Source organism: Canis lupus, chromosome 11 (genome assembly GCF_011100685.1).
Source record: "Canis lupus familiaris isolate Mischka breed German Shepherd chromosome 11, alternate assembly UU_Cfam_GSD_1.0, whole genome shotgun sequence".
Taxonomy (NCBI): Eukaryota; Metazoa; Chordata; class Mammalia; order Carnivora; family Canidae; genus Canis; species Canis lupus.
The window spans coordinates 40,437,814-40,463,953 of record NC_049232.1 but is presented as its reverse complement, the minus strand read 5'-3'; the positions used below and the strand labels follow the sequence as shown (position 1 = coordinate 40,463,953).

General features: G+C 37.2%; 1 protein-coding gene and 1 long non-coding RNA gene across 3 annotated transcripts in view; both read right to left on the bottom strand.

The window, feature by feature from the left end:
* FOCAD (focadhesin) overlaps positions 1-26,140 on the bottom strand; it is a 313,675-nt gene that overhangs the window by 171,759 nt on the left and 115,776 nt on the right. The gene's annotated exons all lie outside the window — the stretch shown is intronic.
* On the bottom strand, positions 133-26,140 carry LOC119873919. Its single transcript, XR_005366811.1, has 3 exons — positions 22,457-26,140; positions 3,919-3,976; positions 133-177 (listed from the first exon to the last, which is right to left on the bottom strand). It is a non-coding gene; the product is annotated as an uncharacterized LOC119873919 (long non-coding RNA).

Below are 26,140 nucleotides of genomic sequence, written 5' to 3'. Positions count from 1 at the left end.
AGTATAATTCAGTGATAAAGGTAAATAAATATTTTTTTAAAAAGAAGGGGAGGGCGCCTGGGTGGCTCAGTCAGTTAGGTGTCTGCCTTCAGTTCATGTCATGATCCCAGGGTCATGCTGAGCAGACAGCCTCCTTCTCTCTCTCCCTCTGCCAGCTGCTCCCCCTCCTTGTGCTCTCTGTCAAATAAATAAAGAAATCTTTAAAAGTATTTTTAAAAATAAAGGTAGGTAATAAATAGAAAAACACAGAATACTGTAATGATAGTGCATAAAACACTTTAAATTCTAGTATAGGAGTTAAAAGACCAATGTATAAATGACTATTACTATAAAAATATGTTAATGGATACACAATATAAAAACCTGTAATTTGTACCAATAATAACCAAGTGTGGGGAGAATAAAAGAGTTTTTTAATGCAACAGCAGTTAAGTTGCTATCAGCTTATAATACACTGTTATAAGATGTTTTCTATAAGCCCATGGTAACCACAAAGAAAATACTTAGAGAAGATACACAAAAAATAATGAGTAAGGAATCAAAGCATTTCCCTACAAAAAAAAAATAATAATAATAATGATGATGAAACACAAAGTAAGATACAATAGAGGAAATAAGAGGCAAAAACCTGCAAGACTAGGGCACCTGAGTGGCTCAGTCAGATAAGCTCAAGTCATTTGGTTTTGGTTCAAGTCATGATCTCAGAGTCCTGGGACCAAACCCCACATTGAGCTCCACGTTCAGCAGGGAGTCTGCTTGAAGATTCTCCTCTCTGCCTCTCCTCGCACTTGCTCTCACTCTCTCAAAAAAATAAATCTTTTTTTTAAAAAATAGCTGTAAGACTGATAGAAAATAATGAACAAAATGGGAATATTGGGTCCTTCTCTATGTATAATTGCAAAGAACTGAAATCAGGATTTGGGAGAGGTACTTGCACTCTCATGCTGACTGCAGCATTATTCACAATAGCCAAGAGATAGAAACAACCTAAATATCTATCAACAGGTGAAAAGAGAAAGAAACTGTGGTCTATACATAACAATGAAATATTACTTAGCCTTAAGAGAAAGGAAATCCTGTAACATACTACAGCATGGATGAATCTTGAGGACATTATACTCGAAACAAGCCAATCACAGACAAATACTGCGTGACTCCACATTTGTACCAGGTATCCAAAGTAGGCAGTCTTAGAAGAATATAGAATGGTGACTGCTGGGGGGCTGAGGGGAAGGGGAAACAAGGAGCTACTATCCAGTGAGTATAGAGATTCAGTCTTGCAAGAGGAAAATTTATACACAATACTGTACCTTAAACCCAAAATTCTGCTAAGAAGTATATTTCATATGTGGTTTTGTACCATAATTTTAAAAAAGAATCAAGGGGTTGTTTTTTAAGAGTCTTTGTCGAGTTCTATTGGTTGAACAACTTTATTTATTTTGGGTAGGGGGAGGGAAAGGAAGAGGAGGAGAGAGAGAGAGAATCTCAAGAGGATTCTACACTCAATGCAGAGCCTGACACAGGGGTTCAAACTAACAGCCCTGAGATCATGACCTGAGCCAAAATCAAGAGTCAGACGCTAACCAACAGAGCCACCCAGACACCCCTGAACAATTTTATTTTACAGATGATGGAAGTGAGGCCCAGAGGGATGACAAAGCCAGTTAGTGGAGTACATGTCCCAGTCCACTCCTCCATTCTACTTGGCAGAGTGAAAGCAGAGATTCCAGACCATCTATAACAGGATAAACAGCTATCAAGTAAGACTTCTCCCTGTGATTATACAAAACATACAAGAAAAAGCAAGCAGGAGAGACATAAATCAGCATCTCCCTGGAGTCAATCATATAAAGAACAGAATATAAAAATTTAACTCTAGATTTCATGAAAAACATCTATGTTGGCAATATTTTATGGGGTTATACAGAAAGTGCTTTGCTATTTATCTTAGTCATCAGATGAAAGAATATATAATTAATGTTTACAACTCTCCCTCTTTTTTAAATGAATGAGAGCTCATATTTTATCACTATATAAAAGATACAGTAATAAATTAATATCCACAGAAATAAGGACACTAGTGAAAAGAAATAATTTAAGACATGGTCATCTAGTAGAAGAGGCAAAAATCCAAAGCATTATCAGGTTTTCTTTAACTTTTCAGACTTCGGTTGTATGAAACTAGACCTGAACTACACAGGTACATTCCTAGTTCATATTTCATTTATGTCCTTCAGTGAGATAAATGCTGAAATATCTTTGCATAAGATTTTGCCCTTGAAAAACATGAAAGTAAATTCATATGCAAGTATATTTGCCATTTATAAAACAGTGGAAGAAAACAGTATGCATTAATTTAGAAATAAAAAACTACATTTTTATACATTCAATGAATGAATCGTACATACAAAGAGAAGCATAAATGCATTAATAATTTTAACATTGAAGAAAATTTTAAAAAATTATTCTCACCAAAAAAAAGGGCATAATGCCTTAAACATTAGTTAATTCTACCTTCCTCACTTAACTTGACATAACTACTTATGGTTTCGGCTTATTATTTAAGTAATACCTTGAAGAGCTCGCTTCGGCAGCACATTTACAAATACCTTGGAAAGCAGTCCATTGACAAAGTGCTGAAAAGCTAATAATTTCTTTCACTGATAAGGAAACTGCAGGCATGCAGTAACATCAAAGAAATGTAAACAGTACAATGTTCTTCTTCTTTGATTTAAATTATATTTATATAAAACATAATTGATAAGTAGTCCCAGGTCTGAAATGTAAACTTTCAGAGTCAAACAAGGTCAAGGGAAGAAAGATGTCTAGAATAGAAAGCCCCCACTGGGCAACCTTCTATTTGCGATTCACTCTAGCCTTATTCCAGTCCAGACTAAGCATCTGATCTATACTGACTCCTCTAATACTAGCAGCTAACATCTATTGGACAGTTACTGTGAACACTCTCCTAAATACTTACAGAAAATCATGATTATCACAGTGTTTCAAATGACAAAACTGAAGCTCGTGAAGGCCAAACAATTTGCCCAAGCTAAAAGAGCTGGCACATGCCAGAGTTAAGATTGGACCAAACAATTGACCTCCAAAGCCCATGTACTTGCCACTCTGCCTACCATACTTCTGGTTCCCAGGATACCATAAATGCTTTCAGAATGCATACACTGGGGCACCTGGGTGGCTCAGTGCTTGAGCATCTGCCTTTGGCTCAGGTCATGATCCCAGGGTCCTGGGATATCATATAGCCATATCAGGCTCACTGCAGAGAGCCTCCTTCTCCCTCTGCCTATGTCTCTGTGTCTCTTATGAATAAATAATTAAAATCTTAAAAAAAAAAAAGAATGCATCAATTACTCCTAATTTGCTCTGATTCCATTCAGCAAGATGGATCTTAAAATAGTGTTACAGGGGATCCCTGGGTGGCACAGCGGTTTGGCGCCTGCCTTTGGCCCAGGGCGCGATCCTGGAGACCCGGGATCGAGTCCCACATCGGGCTTCCGGTGCATGGAGCCTGCTTCTCCCTCTGCCTGTGTCTCTGCCTCTCTCTCTCTCTCTCTGTGACTATCATAAATAAATAAATAAAATTAAAAAATATTAAAAATAAATAAATAAATAAATAAAATAGTGTTACAGTTATATGATTCTGTAAATAATTATTTAAGATAAAACACTTGCAAAGAGAAGTACTTAAGGAGAGTATTCTGACCAAATTAATAGAGATTTAGAAAATACTAAGTAAATGTTACCAGCATATCAAAATGTTACCAGGACATCCATTGAATTTGAGGTAAGAAGTTCCAGCACATAGAAAATCAGGTGAACAGCACAGAAGCTCCAAGTATGGAAAAACAGGAGAAATACCGCTAGACTAAAATAAGGTAAAGTCAAGTATCAAATCACCTGAGGAGTCTCCTTAGCCATATGAATCTTCATTATCTCTCAGAGTCAGAAACAATTTCTATTTTTAGAAAATGGCATAAGAAAAATTATAAAGTAATGGTTAGCCACATAATTAACACGCAACCACCAGTGGGAGAAAGAACTAAAACCAACATTAATTTTTTCGATTGCTAACATTTTGACACTTGCTATAAATGGTAAGTATAATGATCGAATTCCTGTAAGCATAAAATTTCCTCCCTGAAAAAAGTAGGTTTTATATTTTTATCACGATGAGACCTAAATCTTTAGTGGCTGACTGGCAGGACACAAGTTAAAAGCCAATGTCCTTCAGGTATAATGTATGTATTTTTCCTTCCAATCAGGTACAGTCAATCTCTATTACTGGGTATGTCACTGTGTACATCAGAATTGAGAGGAGGAGGGATGCTTGGGTGGCTCAGTGGTTGAGCATCTGCCTTTGGTTCAGGGCATGACCCAGGAGTTCCAAGATTGGGTCCCACATCAGGCTCCCTGCACGGAGCCAACTTCTCCCTCTGCCTGTGTCTCTGCCTCTCTTTCTCTGTGTCTCTCATGAATAAATAAGTAAAATCTTAAAAAGAAAAAAAAAAGAATTGGGAGGAGGAGTTTGAATGCCCTCCAACAATGGGATATAACTAAATATAGCTCAGCTAGTAAGCACTTATGTAGTAAAAATAGTCAATACTTCTGGATTAAAATAGTAAATTGCTCAAAGAACCCAAAGCTATGAAAGTCAGGTCAATTTACTGGGATATGAAAAACTATGCTAGACTGACTATAGTTGATGTGGAGCCAATCCATACTACATTTGAGAAAAAATGATTACATGGCTAACACGAGTTGGCTGAATATAAAGTATGATTCCAATATTCACTCTTCTTCGATGACAAAAAATCCTTTGAAGATTAAGTAAGTGGTAAATATCTTAATACTGTGAATTTTATAAGGTCCTCGTCTCAAATAAAAGGCTGACCATTAAATGGGGTCTGCATGAATAATGGTAAACAAATGATCTTATTAGGATGCTTTATTAGCCAAGAAGATTAACACCCAGGATGAAGTGAAATTAATGAAAGAAGCCAGTAACATTAAAAAGGATTGATGTAAATTTCTTGCAACAATGAATAAGAAGACTGATTCCATTTCTTGGAGTAGATGGTATACCATTAAGGAATGAAAGAAAACAGATTTAGTAAACTCCTATTGTGCATGATCTGTGGATTAAGGAATATCATTAGGCTAGAAAGATAAAATGAATGTTAGGAAAAGGACACTGACAATGACATTCATGATAGAAGCAGAAGGTGCAAACCAATAGGATAAAAAAAGATTAATCCATGAATGGTGATAGAAAAACTGGATTAATGAGAAGGAATCCTAACACATTACCATGCAAGAAAAAAAACTCCAATGGATCAAGAATTAAAATCAGAGAGAATTAATCTTTTAAGAAACTAGAATGGTAAGTGAATATTTACCTGCTCTCTAGAAAGGAAAGAGCTCACTAAGGGTTAAACAATGAAAACTACTAAGTAAAGATGGATACACTTTAAGAAGAAGAATATTCAGAAAATACTTGTGCACAGAAGAGTTAATGTAGCAAACCTGAGACTGCCATCCTTAATTGACTTGATTGCAAAGTTGGCCTCCAGGTGGGATCCTGGAAAGTGGATTTTCTATGGGTTCCTACCATTCTTTACTGATATGGCCATGTCTAAACATGTGTACAAATAAACAAAACATGGTTCCTACACTGATCAGCCCCAATAAAAACCTTGGGCACAGAGTCTCTAACAAGTTTCTCTAGTAGACAATACTTTACACATGTTGTCATAATTCATTGCCGGAGGAATAAAGTGCATTCTGGGAGACCCCCCTGGGAGAGGACCCCTGTAAGAAGTAAGCTTGTACCTAGTTGCCCCTGGACTTTATCCAATGAATCTTTTCCCTTGCACATTTTGCTTTTTTCCCATTTGCTATAATAAATCATAGTCATAGTTGCAACTATATCTTGAGTCCAGTGGTCCTTCTAGCAAATCACTGAATTCAGGGGTAGTGTTATAGACCCTTGACCCTGAATCATCTTATATTTTGCTAAAAAAAACAAAAACAAAAATAAAAACAAAAAACCTAGCAATTTAAAAATATGTTATGTAGATTTTTTAAAAGAATAACTTCTAGAGTATTCCAAATATCAATAGTAGGAGTAAACTTTCCTATGCATTATACACCTACCAATCAAAAATATTTGAGGGTCAACTCCATGGTGGGTGCTGTGTTAAGCTTTAATGATACATCAAAGAAAAGTCAGCCCCTGCTCTCAAAGAGTTTACTGTCAAGGAACTAACAATTAGAATCATAAACATCATTGACTGAATTAGCCAAACTCAACTCTGAAGATTTGAAGTACAGAAAATGGTTTCTATGGACAGAAATTAAGATATAAGAACAAGAAAACAATTCAAGACAGCCTTTGGTAAGTGTAAAATACTACGAGTGTAACAATGACTGCTTTTCCTTTTTCAGAGGAAGGACAAGATTCTAGAGCTGGGCTGCCTGATATAGTAGCCACAAGCCACATGTGGCTATTAAATTTGAATTTAAACTAATGAAAATTAAATAAAACTCCAGTTCCTCAGCTACACTAACCAAATTTCAAATGCTCAATAGTCGTCCATGGCTAGTAGCTACCATAGGGGATAGCACATATTATAGAACATTTCAGAAAGTTCTACTGAACAAGGCTGTTCTGAAGGGCTGAGGGGCACAAGAATACCTCAGACGTTTGCTACCACATTATCTATAATGGCAAAAAGAACACAGGGACAACTTAAATGTCTGTCCATGTGGAAATAGGTACACACATTAAGCTTTAGATATTAAAAGAAAAAAAAAACCTGTTGATACACTGCCCTTCAACACTCATAAAATAGATCTGTATAACTATCATGGAAAAATGGCTCTAACATTCTAATAACAGAAAAACACAAACTGCAAAGGAACTTTTTTTTTTTTTTTTTTTTTTGGAGAGAGAGAGTGGGATAAAGAATGCAGGTGCACAAGCAGAGGGTAGAGGAGAGAGAGAAGCTGACTCCACGCTGAGCATGGAGCCCAACACAGAACCCTAAGATCATGACCTGAGCCAAAATCAAGAGTTGGATGCTCAACCCACAGAGCCAGCCAGGTGCCCCTGCAAAGGAACATTTACAAAACACAATGCCTTTGTGCGCATATTTTAGGGGGAAGAGGTAGATTAAGATAAGTATGTTTGTGGGGCACCTGGGTGGCTCAGTGGTTAAGTGTCTGCCATTGGCTCAGGGCATGATCCCAGGATCCCGGAATCGAGTCCTCCATCGGGCTCCCCCCCAGGGAGCCTGCTTCTCCCTCTGCCTATGTCTCTGCCTTTCTCTGTCACTACTGAATAAATGAATAAATCAAAAAAAGAAAAAAAAAGATAAATGTGTTTGCTTGTGAGTATAATATATACTAAACTATATTGTTTGGATATTTTCCATATGACTATTCCATATTACTTTAGTTTAAAAAAAAAAAAAGAGGATATTTTACTAAAATTATTTAGAGCAATGCTTCAGTATGTGATGGAACCAAACTGGATGGTAAATGACCAGCAGGTACAGGACTAGTAAAAAAGGTGGAAATGAGTGTGGTGATAGTAGGACCCAGTAGAGGCTCACTGGAGGAATGAGGGTAAATTTCCCACCTGAAGAAGACACTTGATGTCAAGGAACCAAATTTGATCATGCTCCTCCCACTGCCTTCTTGCTCAGCTTAGTTTTCAAGGCACAAAGCAAATCCTTTCCCTTGCTCACTGAACCTTGTATATGTTCCTCTGTTTTCAAAATGAGAGTTCAACTATTTATGAACTAACTATGAAAACTATTGTTTTATAGCTATAAAAAATATTTAAAGCCAACTGAGTCATTCGCACTTTCTCAGTAAAGAATATTCTAAATACTGTTTGTCACTGTATCTTTGGGCACAACTTCATTTCAGTACAGTTTGAGTAATAGTTACTCCTTCTCACATTTGTTGCCCACACTAGCCTGGGAATGCCTTGCAGGCAGCTACACTATTTCTATTCTTTATACTATTAGCCCAAAACATACGAGTGGGATGAAACTCAAGACTAGCTGAAGAAAGAAGACAAGTTAACAGAGTTTAAGTTTTGAGGACTGGCTACCTTCACACACACACACACACAGCTTCCTGACATAGCCTCACCTGCTGAGCACCTCTCTGAATATTCCATTTTAAGAATTATTGTTCTTAATTATTTTAGGTTTCTATCCCACTGCAGAAACTGTAAGGCTATTTTTAGCCAAGTAAAATCAATGAAAAGAGTATTTGTGGGACACTTGGTGGCTCAGTGGTTGAGCGTTTGCCTTCACCTCAGGGCATGATCCTGGGGTCCTGGGACCGATTCCTGCATCAGGCGACCTGTAGGGAGCCTGCTTCTTCCTCTGTGTCTCTGCCTCTCTGTGTATCTCTCATGAATAGATAAATAAAATCTTTTTTTAAAAAAGTATTTGTAAGTACATATTTACATATATATCAAATAAATGAGCATTGGGATATCTTTATAGTACCTCTATACTATTCAACACAGTAGCCACTAGCCACATGTGTCTACTGAGCATTTAAAATGAGATGTGCTATAAGGTTAAAATATGTACCAAATTCGGAATGTTTAATACAAATATATATAGATGAAATATTGCATTAATTGTTACATATTAAAATACATATTATATATTAAATTTATGTTTCATATTATACATTAAAATAATATTTCAGATATATTGAATTAAAATTTTAAAATTAATTTCATCTATTTATTTTCACTTTTTTTAAGATTTACTTATTTATTTTAGAGAGAGAGCGAGCATATGTGTGAGCAGGGGGAAGCGTGGAAGGAGAAAGAGAGAGAAGCAGACGCTGAGTACAGAGCTCAGAGCCCCACATGGGGCTCGATCCCACGACCCTGAGATCATGACCTGAGCCAAAATCAACAGTCAGAGGCTTGGGCACCTGGGTGGCTCAGTTGGTTAAGCATCTGCTTTTAGCTCAGGTCATGATCTCAGGGTCAGGGGAATCCCTGCTCAGCGGGGAATCTGCTTCTCCCTCTACTCTTCCCCTCTGTTTATGTGCACTCTCTCTCTCAATAAATAAAATCTTAAAAAAAAAAAAAAAATGGAGGCTTAACCAACTGAGCCACCCAGGTACCCCTATTTTTACTTTTTCAATGTGGCTACCAGAAAATTTCAAAGTATGTATGTGGTTCATGTTGTATTTCTACTGAACAGCACTATTCTTTATCCCATTAATGCACCTAAATATACTAAATGTAGTTTCTCCCATTCATACATATACATACACACACACACACTCACACACTGACACTCACGCTCACATACACACAGGCACAGGTAGTAAACAGTTAATGGCTTTCATTGCATGCACTTGGGGAGTAAAGTATAACAATAAGCCCCAGATGGGCAAGGAACATGTCTATTTGCTAAATAGCCTAGCACTGCTCCTTGAACATAAGGCAGTAGATAAATAATTGTGAAATGAATAAAAGGGGCTATAAAAATCAACCAAAATTTTAATAATACATAACTTTTATTGAACACTGATTATAAACCAGGTACTCTACTCTGGATTATCTCATTTACTCTACATGATGAATTTAATGAGGTGGGTTCTTCTATTATTCTTATTTTAAAAGTGAGAAAACATAGACACAGAATCACAACAGACTCTCCAGTATACTTTGCAATATTACAAGAAATGAAACAATTTAATTTAGTCTATACAGGAGGTTTACACAACTTTAAGCAATAGATACAGATTGAATGCCTTCTATTACATGGTATTATACTAGGTGCTATGACATTAGGAAGAATCAGAGGTTAATACAACCAAAATATAAACAAGGTATAGGCTAAATCCTGTTACAAATAAATCCCACTACAATTATCCCATATCCTACCAAAATATTAACAAGCCTGACTAATAGCTAATAATCCAGTCATACAAAATTCTTGTTGGATTTAGACAATACCTTGGAATTCACTATAAAAACCTGTGTTCATATGGCACATAACAATGTTGTTCATGCACAGAATCTTGTAATCCTTACAGCACCCCTGATAGGTAGTTATTACTAGAGGTTGGGTGGGATCTTACAAGTACTTAGATTCATTATCTGATGCAAGGATGTTCCTTATCAGGCTTTAATTCATGTTCTGTACTTGTTAAAGGCTACTGCCCAGGATTTGGGAGTGGGAGGATGGAAAGGGAAGGAGTTTTAGGCAGGCCACCTATAAAATTAGTTTTGGGTTCCAGATTTCTATCAACTTTAGAAATAATGCCTTTGGGCTGAGCAAGGCATGAAGACAGTATAATTTAAAACTTTCTAAGAGGCTTAAAGAGGCAAGTTCCAACAAATGATTGCTTTTTTTTTTTTAAGGGGGGGTGCAAAAAAGCATTCGAATTTAAAACAATCCTTCACATAGAACAACTTAACTAGTGTCAATAGGAACTAAGGCATCCTTATTGAGCTCCTTTCTGAAAACATATTAGGGCTCAAATCTTGATATACCTTGAAAAATAAAGCAATATTCAGTACACACTAAATGGTCAACTTAATTTTTTTAGTGGGTAAATGACATGGCAAGAATAGTTCAGGTACTTGTAAATGCTAAATGTCCGGTATGTCTTCATTGGCTTTTGAACAGCCTCAAAGAGCAGACATGAGGATTCATTAGCTCTTAGCACATATGAACCTGCTCCAAAGGCAGCCAAGAGAGTTGCCTAGCAACAGTGCATTTTGCATCTCTCATCATCCCCAAAGATGCTACAGCAGCAGCGGCTAGGTCAAGCCTCTCATTAGCAACCTGACAAAGGGTTTCTATCTCCCATTTTACAAAATTATTTTTATTTCCAGGTGAAGCTCAAATATCTACGTATTATTCCTACTGACAACATATTCGCTTCCCTCTCTTCCTTCTTCTGACCAACCCCCATTTCAACAGATAGGTTTTAATGAACCCATCAAAATACCTGTAACAAAAGAAGGCACTGAGAAACCCAAAATCCAACAGAATTTGTATGCTTATTCACATCACTATAACGGTTCCATATCTTTGGGGCAATAAAGTAAGGAAGTTTTAGAAGAAAAAAAAAGATGCAAAACTCAAATAATGGGAAGAAATAGGTAAGACTTCAAAATTCACAAAAAAATCACTCCAATTATTTGCAATGCTCTTGATTTCTTATATTGTTCTATTCCCCCCATAAAAGCTAATCTCAACCATATAGCAAAATAGCAAAAAGGCAGACAATCCAAGAGTGGTAATTCCGGAATGGATTGACAGTTTATAATGAATGTAATCCATAAGAAAGGAACTCCGGTTCCCAATTTAATAACTATGTTATAAAGCTGCACCTCAGATCAATAGCTATTCATTCACTTCTGAAAATATTTCTTAAAATATTTACCACTCAGCATGGTTGCCATGCAGAACTAAAATATATACTTGCATAATCTTCCTTATATACACTCAGAGATCCTCAAAAGAAAATAAACAAAATAAGGACACTTCTCATTTCATGAATTTTAAAGTGCTTAATCCAGATTTTGACATAAATTGCATATACCCTTGGTGTCTGAGCCTCCATGTGATCATGAATTTCCCTAAGGAAAAGATTACAGAATGTGCCTGACATGTTACGAAAGATAAAGTGTGATACTAATAGACCCAGATTAAGAATGGTGTAAATGAGGAACATTAAAAGGCAATCGTCATCACACCAAGTCAAAATAAGTAAATTTTTTAAGTGATCTGAAAGGAACAATGTGATTTTTTCCCCTGAGGCCCCTCCCCCTTTTTAAAATGTACAAACAGCAAAGAATGAATCCCTCGGAGGATTTCCCAGAAGGGTGTCATTTACCACTAAAATATTTCATTCCAGCAGTTGAAAGACCATAAAAGGGTGAATGTCCTCCAGAGCCCCTAATAACGGTAATAGATCTTGTGTTACTATTCACAAGTGACCTCTCAGTCAGGCGATTTAATTTTTCCCCCTGCAGCATGGTTGGTTTCACACACAGTGTAATAACAGTTTTTGCACAACAAGACAATTCATCCGATTAGAAGAACTGTATTAAGTCTTTCATGAACAGCATGTGTCACTACTGCTTCAGCTAGGGTTTGATTTAAGACAACCTAATATATGCAGGCATGATTCTTCATTTTTCCACCATTTTTAAAAAAGATTCCTGGACTTCCTTCAGCAATTTTGCAGACCATTGCCTGAATCCTCCCTGGCTTCAAAAAATAACTAAGAACTCATCAGATGCTCACTGAGCACTTTAAAACAGGTAACAACGATTTTTCACCAGGCAACAGAAATGTGTATAAGGCTCCTGGTTTCTACACAGGTTAAATGAAATTCCATCGATGTCTCAAAGGAGAAGAAACATGAAAAGGGACAGAATAGGCATAACTGGTTACTGCAATTACTTTTATGCATCACAATATTTTAGCAACTCACCATTAATTATAAAGGCAATATGACATCACTGAGAAAAGCTTCAAATAGAGTAAATCTGGAGACAGCCATGTGTAAACCTCAGCAATACACAAAAAATTTTAAAGTGAAAACCAAAGGAAAAGGTGTGAAATGAACCAATCATCTGGCAACCTCTAATACAATAAATAGTTCAGCATCACTCAATGCCCACAGAAGACTAACCTGAGGACAGCTACACATTTCTTACTGCCTTGTGATGAGATTAAGATAGTTAAATGCAGAATCTCTGCAGTGAAGGTATATAGTTGTACCAGGGCACAGGAGTGAAAGAGCAGGGGTCGCATACAGACCAGGTTCAGCCCCTCGCCACCAATAAAATCCAAAGGCAGAGAGACCAGTGGTGGGAAAAGGAGAAGGAATTTATTTCATTGAGACTAATGTCGAGAAGGCAGCCTCCACAGTACAGAGAAATACTTCCATGTTTGTCTAAGGACAATGTAGGACAAAGGTCAGTGGGTGTATGCAGGTGGGCAGTTAAGGTCAGGTCCATCACTGTCTTGGGGTCAATCATGGATGGGGTCTTGCTGGCTCAGGGCATTCCTCATCGCTTGAGGGGATAACTGCGGTTCCCATCAGGGAATGCTTTGCCTGCATGGTCTTTTGTCTCAGTTAAGAGATAAACTAGAAAGGGGGCTGGTGTGGCTTCTTGGGGTAAGCGTCTGCCTTCAGCTCAGGTCATGATCTCAAGGTCCTGGGATGGAGCCTTATGTCTGGCTCCCTGCCCAGCAGGGAGCCTAATTCTCCCTCTGCTTCTCCCCCTACTCATGCTCGCTCACTTGCTCACTCCCAAATAAATAAAATCTTTTAAAAAAAGAGAAAGAGGTAAGCTAGAAAGAAAAACTTAATCCACCAGAAAGTCTGAAGTCAAAATGGAGGTAGTTGGAGTCCCCTTTCATAGTGACAGTTGGAGAAATTCTCAGGGGTTGCCCTCTGCTAACTCCCTTTAATTGATGCTGATAGGCATGGCTTCCCCCTTCCTTCCCTGGAAGGGGGCCAGCCTCTCAGAGAAGAGTAGTGTCAGCACTCCTTCTGCTACAGAAGGAGGCGTGTCTTTACAGCTCACATACCCCAAAGGGACCCTCCTCTGGCTCCTTGGCAAGCAGCCTAAACCTGCAAGATTAAGTTCTCTTGAGACTTCTGATACAGGTAAGATGCTCCCTTCTGGTTTGATTGTCCCACATGCTGCAGGAATCCTGTTTCTTTCAGAAGTGTGTATAACCCTCTAAGCAAACCTGTAAAGCGAGATGAGACAAGTCCACTGTAGTTCCTTGCCCATGTTGCCCGCACTCTGTCCACCAGAAACATGGTCATGTCTTCCATTTTGACAAATTCTAGGCATGCAAGCCAATCCCCACATTGCTGGTTCTCTCCTTCGCCTCCAGGATCACAATGGCTAGCCCAACCCTCTCCTTTAGATGTTAGATTTTGGGGACAGTCATCTTATACATCTGCCCACTCCAAATGCAAGGGATACACACAGTTGGATGGGGAAGAGGTAGAGTTTCCCTGAAGTCCCTGTCACCAGGCTTGAGGTGAGAGGCTGGCAGCACTCCAGCAACTTGCTGCAAAAATCTCCACTCTTCTCTTCATCTTGTCATCTCCTAACTTCTAGACCCTCACTTAGTACTCAGACATCTAAGTTTATTCCTATCACTCTACAAGTTCTACTGGGTGTTCTGTCTCAAAATCATTTTGGCATTTCCATGTCCCCACCAACACTTCTAACATCCTGTCATATAACTTCATCTCCTCTATATCTGAGATAAATTTTCATCTCATGAATGAGAAAGGAGAGATCACTACCAACACCAAGGAAATACAAACGATTTTAAAAACATATTATGAACAGCTATATGCCAATAAATTAGGCAATCTGGAAGAAATGGACGCATTCCTGGAAAGCCACAAACTACCAAAACTGGAACAGGAAGAAATAGAAAACCTGAACAGACCAATAACCAGGGAGGAAATTGAAGCAGTCATCAAAAACCTCCCAAGACACAAGAGTCCAGGGCCAGATGGCTTCCCAGGGGAATTTTATCAAACGTTTAAAGAAGAAACCATACCTATTCTCCTAAAGCTGTTTGGAAAGATAGAAAGAGATGGAGTACTTCCAAATTCGTTCTATGAAGCCAGCATCACCTTAATTCCAAAGCCAGACAAAGACCCGGCCAAAAAGGAGAATTACAGACCAATATCCCTGATGAACATGGATGCAAAAATTCTCAACAAGATACTAGCCAATAGGATCCAATGGTACATTAAGAAAATTATTCACCATGACCAAGAAGGATTTATCCCTGGGACACAAGGCTGGTTCAACACCCGTAAAACAATCAATGTGATTCATCATATCAGCAAGAGAAAAACCAAGAACCATATGATCCTCTCATTGGATGCAGAGAAAGCATTTGACAAAATACAACATCCATTCCTGATCAAAACTCTTCAGAGTGTAGGGATAGAGGGAACATTCCTCGACATCTTAAAAGCCATCTGTGAAAAGCCCACAGCAAATATCATTCTCAATGGGGAAGCACTGGGAGCCTTTCCCCTAAGATCAGGAACAAGACAGGGATGTCCACTCTCACCACTGCTGTTCAACATAGTACTGGAAGTCCTAGCCTCAGCAATCAGACAACAAAAAGACATTAAAGGCATTCAAATTGGCAAAGAAGAAGTCAAACTCTCCCTCTTCGCCGATGACATGATACTCTACATAGAAAACCCAAAAGTCTCCACCCCAAGATTGCTAGAACTCATACAGCAATTCGGTAGCGTGGCAGGATACAAAATCAATGCCCAGAAGTCAGTGGCATTTCTATACACTAACAATGAGACTGAAGAAAGAGAAATTAAGGAGTCAATCCCATTTACAATTGCACCCAAAAGCATAAGATACCTAGGAATAAACCTCACCAAAGATGTAAAGGATCTATACCCTCATCTCCCTTCTTATTGCAAGGCTCTCAGGATCTTGCTTCCAAATACTTGCCCAGAATCCACTCAAGGAACAGTTTCCTGTACCCTATGCACCTCAGTTTAACAGAGTACGACCTGCAGCCTTGTTCTCCCACTGTGACCTGCCACACAGTTGTGTCCTTGCACGTGCTCTTCATCCTGCCTTGGATGCCTTCCTTTCCCCCATATCTGGGAAACCTGTGCTCCTCTTCATGTAGGTTCCAAGGACACTGACAAAAACCTCCACAACGGCAATCACCATCCTGCACTAAACAGTAAATTTTAATGCCTCTGTCAACACACTAAGCTCCATGATTTCTGAAAACAGACTATACCCTTTCATCTTAGTATTACCAGAACCTGCCATATAGGAGGTGAGAGAGAGAGAGAGAGAGAGAGAGAGAGAGAGAGAGAGAGAGAGAGAGAATGAATATATGACAAAGTGAATGTTTTGAAAATGCCTAATAAAATGAGACCTAGTAAAAACAAGGTATCTACAGTATTTCAAGCTGAAGGAGAATTCCAAGCCCAGATCAAGATGCACCATTAAAAACTGAATACAATTTGACAACTAAATACACCTAAGTAGAGTAAAATGCCACCAGTATAATTATCATTAATAGTCAGACTACTGGAAACAATGAAGGTAGGAAAGACTGGATTCAAGAAAAAAATGTTAAAGAAACAAAATTCGATTACTTTCATGTACATACTGTAACAAACCAATTAGCCAAGTGTTGCCAAGTACCAGTCCCTGCTGATATGTCTTAATGAATAGATAATGTGATCATTTTAAATTGGCACATTCATTGTACTCATGCAAATGAGCAAGCCCAAACTGCCTAAAAACAATAGCTTCAAAATCAGCTTATATTTTAACTCAGCCTGTATCTAATTACCCTGAACCCTAAATTAATAGGATTTCATTTAACAAGATTTTCCTGTAATCTAACCTAACCTAAATTCTATCCCTGGACTCCACACTGTTTCCTTTATTAGTCTGGATAACACACAACAATATTGGAAAATAGGGTTTTTTGGTTCTAGGAGTGTATACATGCACCTAATATATTTGTGCATTAATTCAATCAGGCAACAAAGCAGGTACCTGTCCAGGAACTAATCTGACCAGGAATTGTCCAAGGTCACTAGGAGACAAAAAAAAAATAAGACTATTTCCCTTAGGGAATTCCTTTTATGAATTCTAAATCTAATTGTAATCTATTCAAAATTTCCAATGAAGATCGCTTATACTCAGAATAACCATAGGACACCTAAAACTGCTAATCTGTGTTTAATCATATTCATTCATCTTTAGTGCTATTTAACTCTGTGATATGATAAAAAATTCAGGTTACATATATTTTTACATGCTCATTTTCTCTGGATGGAGCAGGGGAGGGGACACAAATTGTCTTAAATACAGCTATGATCCACTACCACAAAAATGCTCCTGAACAAGGATAACAGGACCCGGGGCCTCTGAAAGTCCAATCAATATACTGGAAGTCTGACACACAGAAATTATCCCAAGTCACTCCTTAACTACTCGTCTGGCTCCACTGAGTTTGTAACCATGTCTACTCATTTGAAATAAACTGACTTCAGAATGCCCAATTGCATTACATTACTGTTCTGACAATTGGCCAAAGGGTCTTTAATACTACCCATCATGAAAAGCTCAAAATTGTCACTGGCAGGGTAGAAGTCCAGTGTGCTGAAAAGACAAAGGGACAGAACAAGTCTCAAGACTTCTGGTAAGGGAACTAACACAGCTGTCCTACTTTAAGAATTCTAGAATGGTGGCCCCTGGGTGGCTCAGTCGGTTAAACGTCTGCCTTCAGCTCAGGTCATGATCCTGAGTTTCTGGGATGTAGCCTCACGTTGGGCTCCCTGCTCAACACAGAGTCTGCCTCACCCTCTCCCTCTGCTGCTCCCTCTGCCTATGCTCTTTTTTCTCTGTCAAATAAATAAATAAAATCTTTTTAAAAATTCTAGAATAGACCTTTCCCATCAAATCCACCAAATCCTGACCAATTCTTTCAATTAGTTACAATTGTGACTATCAATGGCTTTCTTTCACTCTCCAACAAAAAGAATTACATCTGAAATGTAAAATATATTACTGCTAGAGAACCTATGGTTCACAAAAAATGAAAACAAAACAAAAATTTTAAAAATTTAAAAACTCTGCTCCAGCACCCAAAGTAATGAAATTTATTTATTCTACAGTTTGCTCAACAATGGTACTCAAGGAGGATCACATAAATGTCATATATAAAGAGTAGTATTTTATAGAGCATAAAAACAGGCAATATATTCTTCTTGTTCATTTCAAAGATACTTTTTAAGTTGTATTTGTCTGCAAGGCTTAGTTTATGAATCATCTACTTCAGACAGTCTTCCTATTATGACTTCATTGCCCTTCTGGGGTCCATCCTACCACATCCTATGCTTCCCTGTATTATCGCGCTCACCACGCAGTACTCTGCTAGGATATTTCTATCTTCCTTAAGCACTGTGATTCCCCCAGTAAGGGTCTCTGTGTCCCAAGTTCTAAATAAATGTGTGTCCCAAGCAGGTTCTGACTATTTACTGAATAACTTATGTCACCATGCCCTTTCAAGATCCTGAATTAGCTATATATCATACCAAATACTTTAAATGTTTCAAACCTAAAAACCAACGTATAATTTTCTTCAACACTGACTGACATTTATTTTTCAAAGAGACTATAATAACCATTTTTGTTCACTAATATTCCTGACTTTGATTAAATTTCAGAATCTCTCAGTAATGATCATTATAAACAAAAATGTATAAAATCATTTTTGATCATTAAGCAATAAGCCCAACTGCGACGATGCTTGCTGATTTGCTGATTCACTTGGATCTTCTCAATCTACCCTTTGATCTATGCTTTCAGGAGTTAAGACTGCTATAGGTGTTCTATTTAGGTATAAAATATCTGGCTAAATGTATTTGCCTATTTATATAAGGGATAATGAAGCTAGAATAGAGGCAAAAATAATCACACGAGATTGAAGATCTGACCAGATTTCAAACAAATGTTGAGGTTCTTAGCATTTAATTCACTTTACAACTAACTGGGCCAATCTTATAAATGTGAAGTTGGTAAACCTTGCTCAAATCTCACCTTTGCCCATTACTAGCTGTGTGACTTTGGGGAAGTTAATCAAACTCTGTGCCTCAGTTCCTAAATAGTAGCAGTAGCAACCTCAAAGAGCTGTTTGAGTTGATTAATAGATGCAAATAAAGTGATTAAAATAGTGACTGGTATGTTATAAGCATATGTAAATGTTAGCTATTTTTATTAGCTATTGCTTTGTTCAAGAAGATACTATAGCTTTAATGAGTAGAACAATTTAAAGCTATTTAGCACTGGAAGGTTATCAAAAGGTCTAGAACCAATTTACTCAACAGAACTCAGAATTCAGTTAAGCTGGCAAACATGACAAACACTTCACATTTGGCCCCTCCGCACTATATGTGAAATTGATTAATTGAGTATCTTTCTGCAGCGAATTTATGGTAATGAATCAGAACCCATATACCAATTAAAGGTAATTAACGGAAAAAACAAAACTAAATGTCTTGCAATCATAAGATCATTAAATTTCAATGATAAATATTTATGATGTGAATTCCATAGCAAAAGTATCATACTAGAAGCCATTGTGTTTTGTTGAAGTTTTTGTTTTTGTTTTTTATAAGACTTTACTTATTTACTCATGATAGACACAGGGAGAGAGGCAGAGACATAGGCAGAGGGAGAAGCAGGTTCCCTACCAGAAGCCTAATACAGGACTCCATCCCAGGACCCTGGGAACACGCCCTGAGCTGAAGGCAGATGCTCAACTACTCAGCCACCCAGATGCCCTGGTGAAGTTTTATAATTACATCAAACTGTTTCTATACATTTCTAGCATTTCAAGTTACAGTTTCTATACTGCTTGTATATTATACCTTTACCATATACTGCCAATGTTATTTAATTTATTGGGTTTTTTGTAAGATCAACTGGTTTTGTACAATGATCTTACATCTATCCACTGTAATGAACTCTCTTATCCATTCGAAAAGCAACAGCTTTGATTCTCTTGCATTTTCTAAAAAGCCAAAGCTTTTTTCCTTTATAGTACATATGTGAGTTTTATTTCCTTTTCTTGAATGAACAATGGCCAAAACATCCAGAAAGAGAGCAACATTACCATCAGACATATTTTTCAGATTCCTTACTTCCATTCAATGGAACGGCTTCTAAATGAAATCTGACTTGGAATTCTACCTATGTCAACATAAAATATCCTTTGACCTATGGGGCTTTTTATTTTGGATTCTGTATTATCTACCTCAGATGATAATGTTACCACATCTTCTATCTTAATAATCTACCTAGCTTTTAATTTTTACCATTTATTTTCAATTTGTGTCACTTGTTTCAAGGTTTGCCTCTTAGAAACACTGTATAGTATATGAGTCTTTCTTTTGATAAGATAATTTAATTCCTTCACAGTAATTGTCATAACTTGTCTATTTGTAATTTTTCCTACCATCTTATTTTATGTTAATATTTGCCATCCTTTTAGGGTTTTTCTTTAATTTTTCTTCCTTTTGTTACATTATTTAGAAATTATAAATCACTAGTTGCTACTAATAAGGGTTTACATAAATATTTCAATTTGTTTTTCCAGTAACATCAGGAACTACTCAGTTTCCAAAACAATTTCACCCTTAGCACATTCTCAACTCTTCTCACTATCACATTCCCACTATCTACCCCCAACATATTTTAAAACTTGGATCTTAATTCCAGGTAATTATTTTTCATACTCTATAAATAATTATTTTAAATTAACCACAAGGTATACTGGATATTTTGATCACCATTCAACATTTCTTCTCTGTGCTTTCTTGGATTTATTTTCCATTTTGCTGGAGCACGTCCTTGAGGGGTTTCATCTCCATCTCCCCTCAGAAAAACCAGTAAACAAGAAAGGCTCTTGAATTATTGCACAACTGGAAAAGTCTTTATTACCATCAGTCATAAAAAGCAGAATAATGGGGACAAATAATCTGGATAGAAAGTGAATTTCCCCAAGAAATTAGAAGGCAGTACTCCCGTCTATTCCAGCACCCAGAGTACTGCTGGTAAAAAATTAAGATCAATTTTGCTTTAAGTTCTTCTTTTCCCCATTTTTCTCTAAAAATCTCTTATGCCTTCTTCCTTATTGTTTAAGTTCCAGGGACAAATTTAGGTATTGATCTATTCTTACATATGCTGCTTGGCTTTCAAAGGGTCCTAACAATCTGTACCCTTGGTCTTTTCAGCTTAAAAAATAGTTTTCTGTCATGTTTTAAGTTTCTGTCCTCCACTTTCTCCATTCCCTCCAACTGGAATTTTCCTTTTTTTTTTTTTGATTTATTTATTTATCTATCTATTTATTTGTTTGTTTATTTATTTATTTATTTATTTATTTATTTATTTATTTATTTATGATAGACACAGAGAGAGAGAGAGAGAGGCAGAGACACAGGCAGAGGGAGAAGCAGACTCCATGCCGGGAGCCCGATGTAGGACTCGATCCCAGGGCTCCAGGATTGCACCCTGGGCCAAAGGCAGGTGCTAAACCGCTGAGCCACCCAGAGATCCCCTCCAACTGAAATTTCTATAGAAAGATGCTATAACTCCCAATATTGACCCTCAATGTCTTAACTTTTAAAAACTTTTTGTCCTATATTCTGAAATATTTACTTGCACATTCTGTAAACCACTAATCCTGTCTCCATTTATGTACTGTGCAATCACATTTTTCATTTCTAAAATCCCTTGTCATTGAATTTCTTCTTTGTCACAACAGTATTTTTGTATACAATATAAAAACATAGAATAGCTTTCCAACATCTCTTGGGATATAGATTGTTTTTGTATTATATTCTGCTTCCTGAATTCTCTTTCTTTTGGAAACAGATCTCTAATTAGTAATGCTGTTAAATTTTCTCAAAGTCTGGTGAGCCTTCATTATCCATTTATATTTACGAATCAATGCCAAATTGGCTGCAGGGAACTTGCATGGGTTGCTCCTGTAGATGTAAAGCAATGTTTCCATAAATAAGACTCTCCTCGTATTTGAAAGGCTGATTATGGAAGAGCTGAAGAATGAATGGTAAAATATGTCGACTGGCAACTTCACTTTAGAGTGTCTGGCCATGATGCAAGTAGGCAGAAGACCAAGACCACCTTCTCCTTGCCCTGTCCTCTCATTAAAATAACAAATTTTTCTTCTGGCAATGGCGGACTTTGGTGTGTTTTCCCCTTGAGAGGAATTCCTCATGCCTGTTTTGAAATTCAAAGTTCTGATCCCCCTTCCCAGCCCTTCACCAACACTAGACGTCCATCTCAAGCAGTTTCCTTAGAGAGTGTTAACCAGAAGACAAAGCTACTGTTGCCTGGTTATTTAACTGGGAGCAGAAAGACTCCACTATTCGAAATGCAGTTCGGGGCCCCAGGCCCTCCCCGGCTATACTCCGTGCTCAGTGACACAACAAGACAAATGTTTTCAGTTCAATCGATTAGAACTACTGAATATCACAGCGATACATGGTTGAACTGAACATCACAATCAAACAATTTCAGTGAGAATTTTAAGTGATTTACGATCTACAGACTCCTCAAAAGAAACCCTGCCCAACACGAACACTCAGGGAAGGCAAGAAATTCATAAAGAACTCCTTGCTGGGTAAAAATTCTAGGCTTTCTGGGAAAAAATACCAAACACAACAACAACAACAAAAATTCAGAAAAACAGTAAAGGGTTCAAATGTCAGTTAAAAACATGTTTATTCTACAGATATCTATGTAGGGTTTATAAAGAAGAAATAAGCATATTCCCACAGAATGGAATAGATACCTGACCTTGAATTTCAGTCTGTGTTTCTTTTTGTCTAATTGTTTCATGGTGACAAGCTCAGCCCAATTTTGCTGTAGGCATAATCGATGCTATGGCTACGAGGAAAGAGTAGTACAGCACTTCTTATCTGTAAAGCTCTTTATTAAAAGTACTGTACATTCTGGCTTCTGTTTGCTGGTGTGAAGAACACAGAAAGCAGGCTGACTTCAGGGGGTAACAATTCATAGAACTTAGTGACAATAGAACAGACTGCAAAGTGTCCAAAGACTCTTTGTGCAAGTTCTTTTATAGAATATATTTTCTCCTTTTCTCACAGCAGTAACTTACAGGCCATTAAATTTCACACATTTCCTATTCATTTTCCATGTTAAAATATGGCTTATGACCCAGAGTAGAACTATCACAGGATTCTGCCCTGAAAGTCAGCTTTTTTTACTATGTGATAATATATGACTTTTAAAAGACCAGCAAGTCCTGAGCCATGAACCCAGCCACATAAGTGATTTCAAATGGCTCAGAAGTGTGTACGCTTTTACAAATGGAAAATATTAAGCTCTGAAAACATTACAAAGGATAAAATTAAATTCTCAAAGAATGCCATTGTTCCCATTAAGCAAGACCTTTAACTAGAATTAACAACCAAAATGTAAACGGGAAATAAAAGACCCCAGAGCTGTAAAGGGAAGTAAAAAAACAAAAACAAACAAAACCCCCCGCAATTCTCTCCCCACTTCCAAAAAAGAGAAAAATAAGCAAGTATCCAGGGTCTGAGAAAGGCAGTGAGGTTCACAAAACTTAATTTGTTCAGCATTTCAATGATGGGAGGTTTTAAGGAAGAAATGTGTAGTTCTCTAAACTCAAAATTCATAAACTTCTCCTTTCTCACACATTCCATCAGCCAGTCAAAAAGAAACTGTGATGTTCTTTACATGTAGTATTTAGAATTCTTTCTTTGAAGGTGAGATACTAACTATAAGATTTCATTTTAAACCATCTTGGCCTATCTAAAAAGCACTAAACTTTGTGGTTAACATTCAATGCAGATATCTATGTAATCTTGCCATAAACTCTTATACTATATGTAGAAACATATGAAAAAAACGCTTTCTCAGGTTTTAAAACCCCTACCAAGGAGCCCTGATTTCCAGAAGAGACTATAAGCTTTTGTCAGGTCTTCTCCCTATATATATTTAGAAGATCTACTATTAAGCCCCTAAAAATTCCAATAAGGCTTTTGTATAAACCTACTGCGATGTGGAAAAAGAACTTCCTCCAACAGCTCTGTTATTCTTCAGGATTAGATGGAGAATCTCACTTCCAACAACTATAGGGAAGCTATACTTAATAACATATCCAATATAATAAATAATTATATTTATGTATTTAACATATAATTACATAATCTGTTAAGTATGTAATGTAATCAATTATAATATTATAGTAAATAGCTAATAATGCAGTTAATATAATATAGCTAAGGTAATAGATAGGGAAGGTTTTAAGAACTTTTAGCAGCCTTTTCTTCTCAGGGTGTCCAGGATCGGAAAAACACCTTGGCAGTTTGGTTAGGTGAGTCCCAAGTAAATACATGGAGTTTACCTGAAGCTGCCTTACTGATGAAGAGTAACTAACCTCTCCCTAAGAAGTTCTAGCAGTGTGAGACATTTCCAAAACTGTCCACAATCATGTTATAAACGAGTTGCCCAGTCATTGGCTCAGGGTTCAAAATATGATTTGTTATTGCCCTTTTAAAAAACTGTAGGGGTGCCTCGGTGGCTCAGTCCGTTAAGCATCTGACTCTTGATCTCAGCTCCAGTCTTGATCTCAGGGTCATGAGTTCAAGCCCCACACTGGAGTCCACGCTGAGTGTGGAGAATACTTAAAAAAAAAAAAAGAAAGCTGTAAAGTTCAGAAAATATCCTCCTTTAGGCCTGGAGTCCTATTATCCCTTAATTAACTAAGTAGAATCCACATTTAACATTCACTACCGCTGACTTCACACTCGATGAAACCAGGTCCTGAACAAATCACAGAAGTAGGAAAACAGCTCTCTGAAGAGGGAAGAGTAAGGCCAACTGGACATTACTGTACATGAGCCATGAAGCCCTGTGCTTCAGTTCTCATCCAGGCATCTCTGAAAATACTCTGAATGACTTATATCAAAATGAAAGAAAATAACATTACTCAGCATTAGAAAGGCAGGAACTATATTATATAAATATAACCAAAAAGCACACGAATCTATCAACTTTTATTTCCAGAAAAAACACTAATTTAGGAAATAGATGGCACTCTCATTTATTATAAGCAAAAGCTGTGATATGAAAAACTCTGTCTAAACTAAATTGATGTGTTTAAAACTTTCAAGACATCCATGGGAATTTACACAGGATGCTCGTTCTTGGATCTCTCCCCAGAACCCCAGAAGACATTCCCTCCAAGAATGTAAAAGGCACCTAACTTTTACTGACCACTGCCTGACCTGAATTTGTATCTTCCTCAAATTCAATCTAGTGATGTCCAGGTAAGAAAACTATCAGGATTATTAGTAACTGCTGACAGCATTCCTAGATGGGGTGGGGGTAGGGGGGTAATTTTTCCTATTTTTTTCATCTGTCAATTTATTGCTGTAGCTTTGGGTAATTATCTGGTTATTTTAACATAATCATTTGCATCTAGTTAACTCTAAAACAGTACTCACAAAGCCAAGTTCCCTTCAGACTACTTAACTCCATTAGTCTTCCATGGCCCTAAAGCTATGAAGCCCAATGGAAAATGCATGGCCTGTGAAACCAGGTGAGAGATGAAGGCTGAAAACTCACAGAAGAAGAGGACCCACCAAACTCCATGATAAGTAAGATTAACACAATCACATATTTTCTAAAAGGCGCATTTTCTTATGGTTATGAACACGAATATAACATTTCTAGTTGATACTGACTTGTACTACTGTTAAAAAAGCACTGAACAAAAAAAACAAAAAAACAAAAAAAGCACTGAACATAATTTCAATACCTTAGAATAATAACAAGCACACCAAAGCATACCTCATGTCTTTCAAACTTTTCAAATATTTTTTCTCACAAGATCTTACAGTAGGATTCTTTCAATAAATCAAGATGACACAAAAACTCAATACTTAGTAAGCATACTGCAAGCCAGCGAATTCCACCAGAGGTTAAGTGACTGCCAAAACAAAGGAAGAAAATAGCCTCGAAATTTCTTCTCTTACCTACTTATTTACTTAGCTTCTGCTTATTAGTAGTCTAAGGCTTTTGTTTAGTATCAACTACCTGTGCATGAATCTGAGCCAGAGTGCTTAAACATAATATAGCTTCTTTCTATAAGGTAAGAAAGGGCAAAGACATATCAAGCATTAATACATCTCATACAGACCTGTTAACTTAATGAAAGAAATAGAAACAACCCTCCAATAACAGATTACAATCATAACTCATTTCAACTGAGTCTATTCCAACTGGAAAACTTGCTTTTTCCAAATATTTAGTCCTTTCCTTTTGGCTACTTTACCTATAACTAAGGTCCAGTGAAAGGGTATGAAACGGTCACTTCAATAAGGAGAAGTGAGGAGAAAACAGTGTTTCCTAAGGGCACCTGAGTGGGTCAGTCAGTTAAGTGTTCAGGACTCTTGATTTCAACTGCAGTAAGGATCTCAGGGTCATGGGATC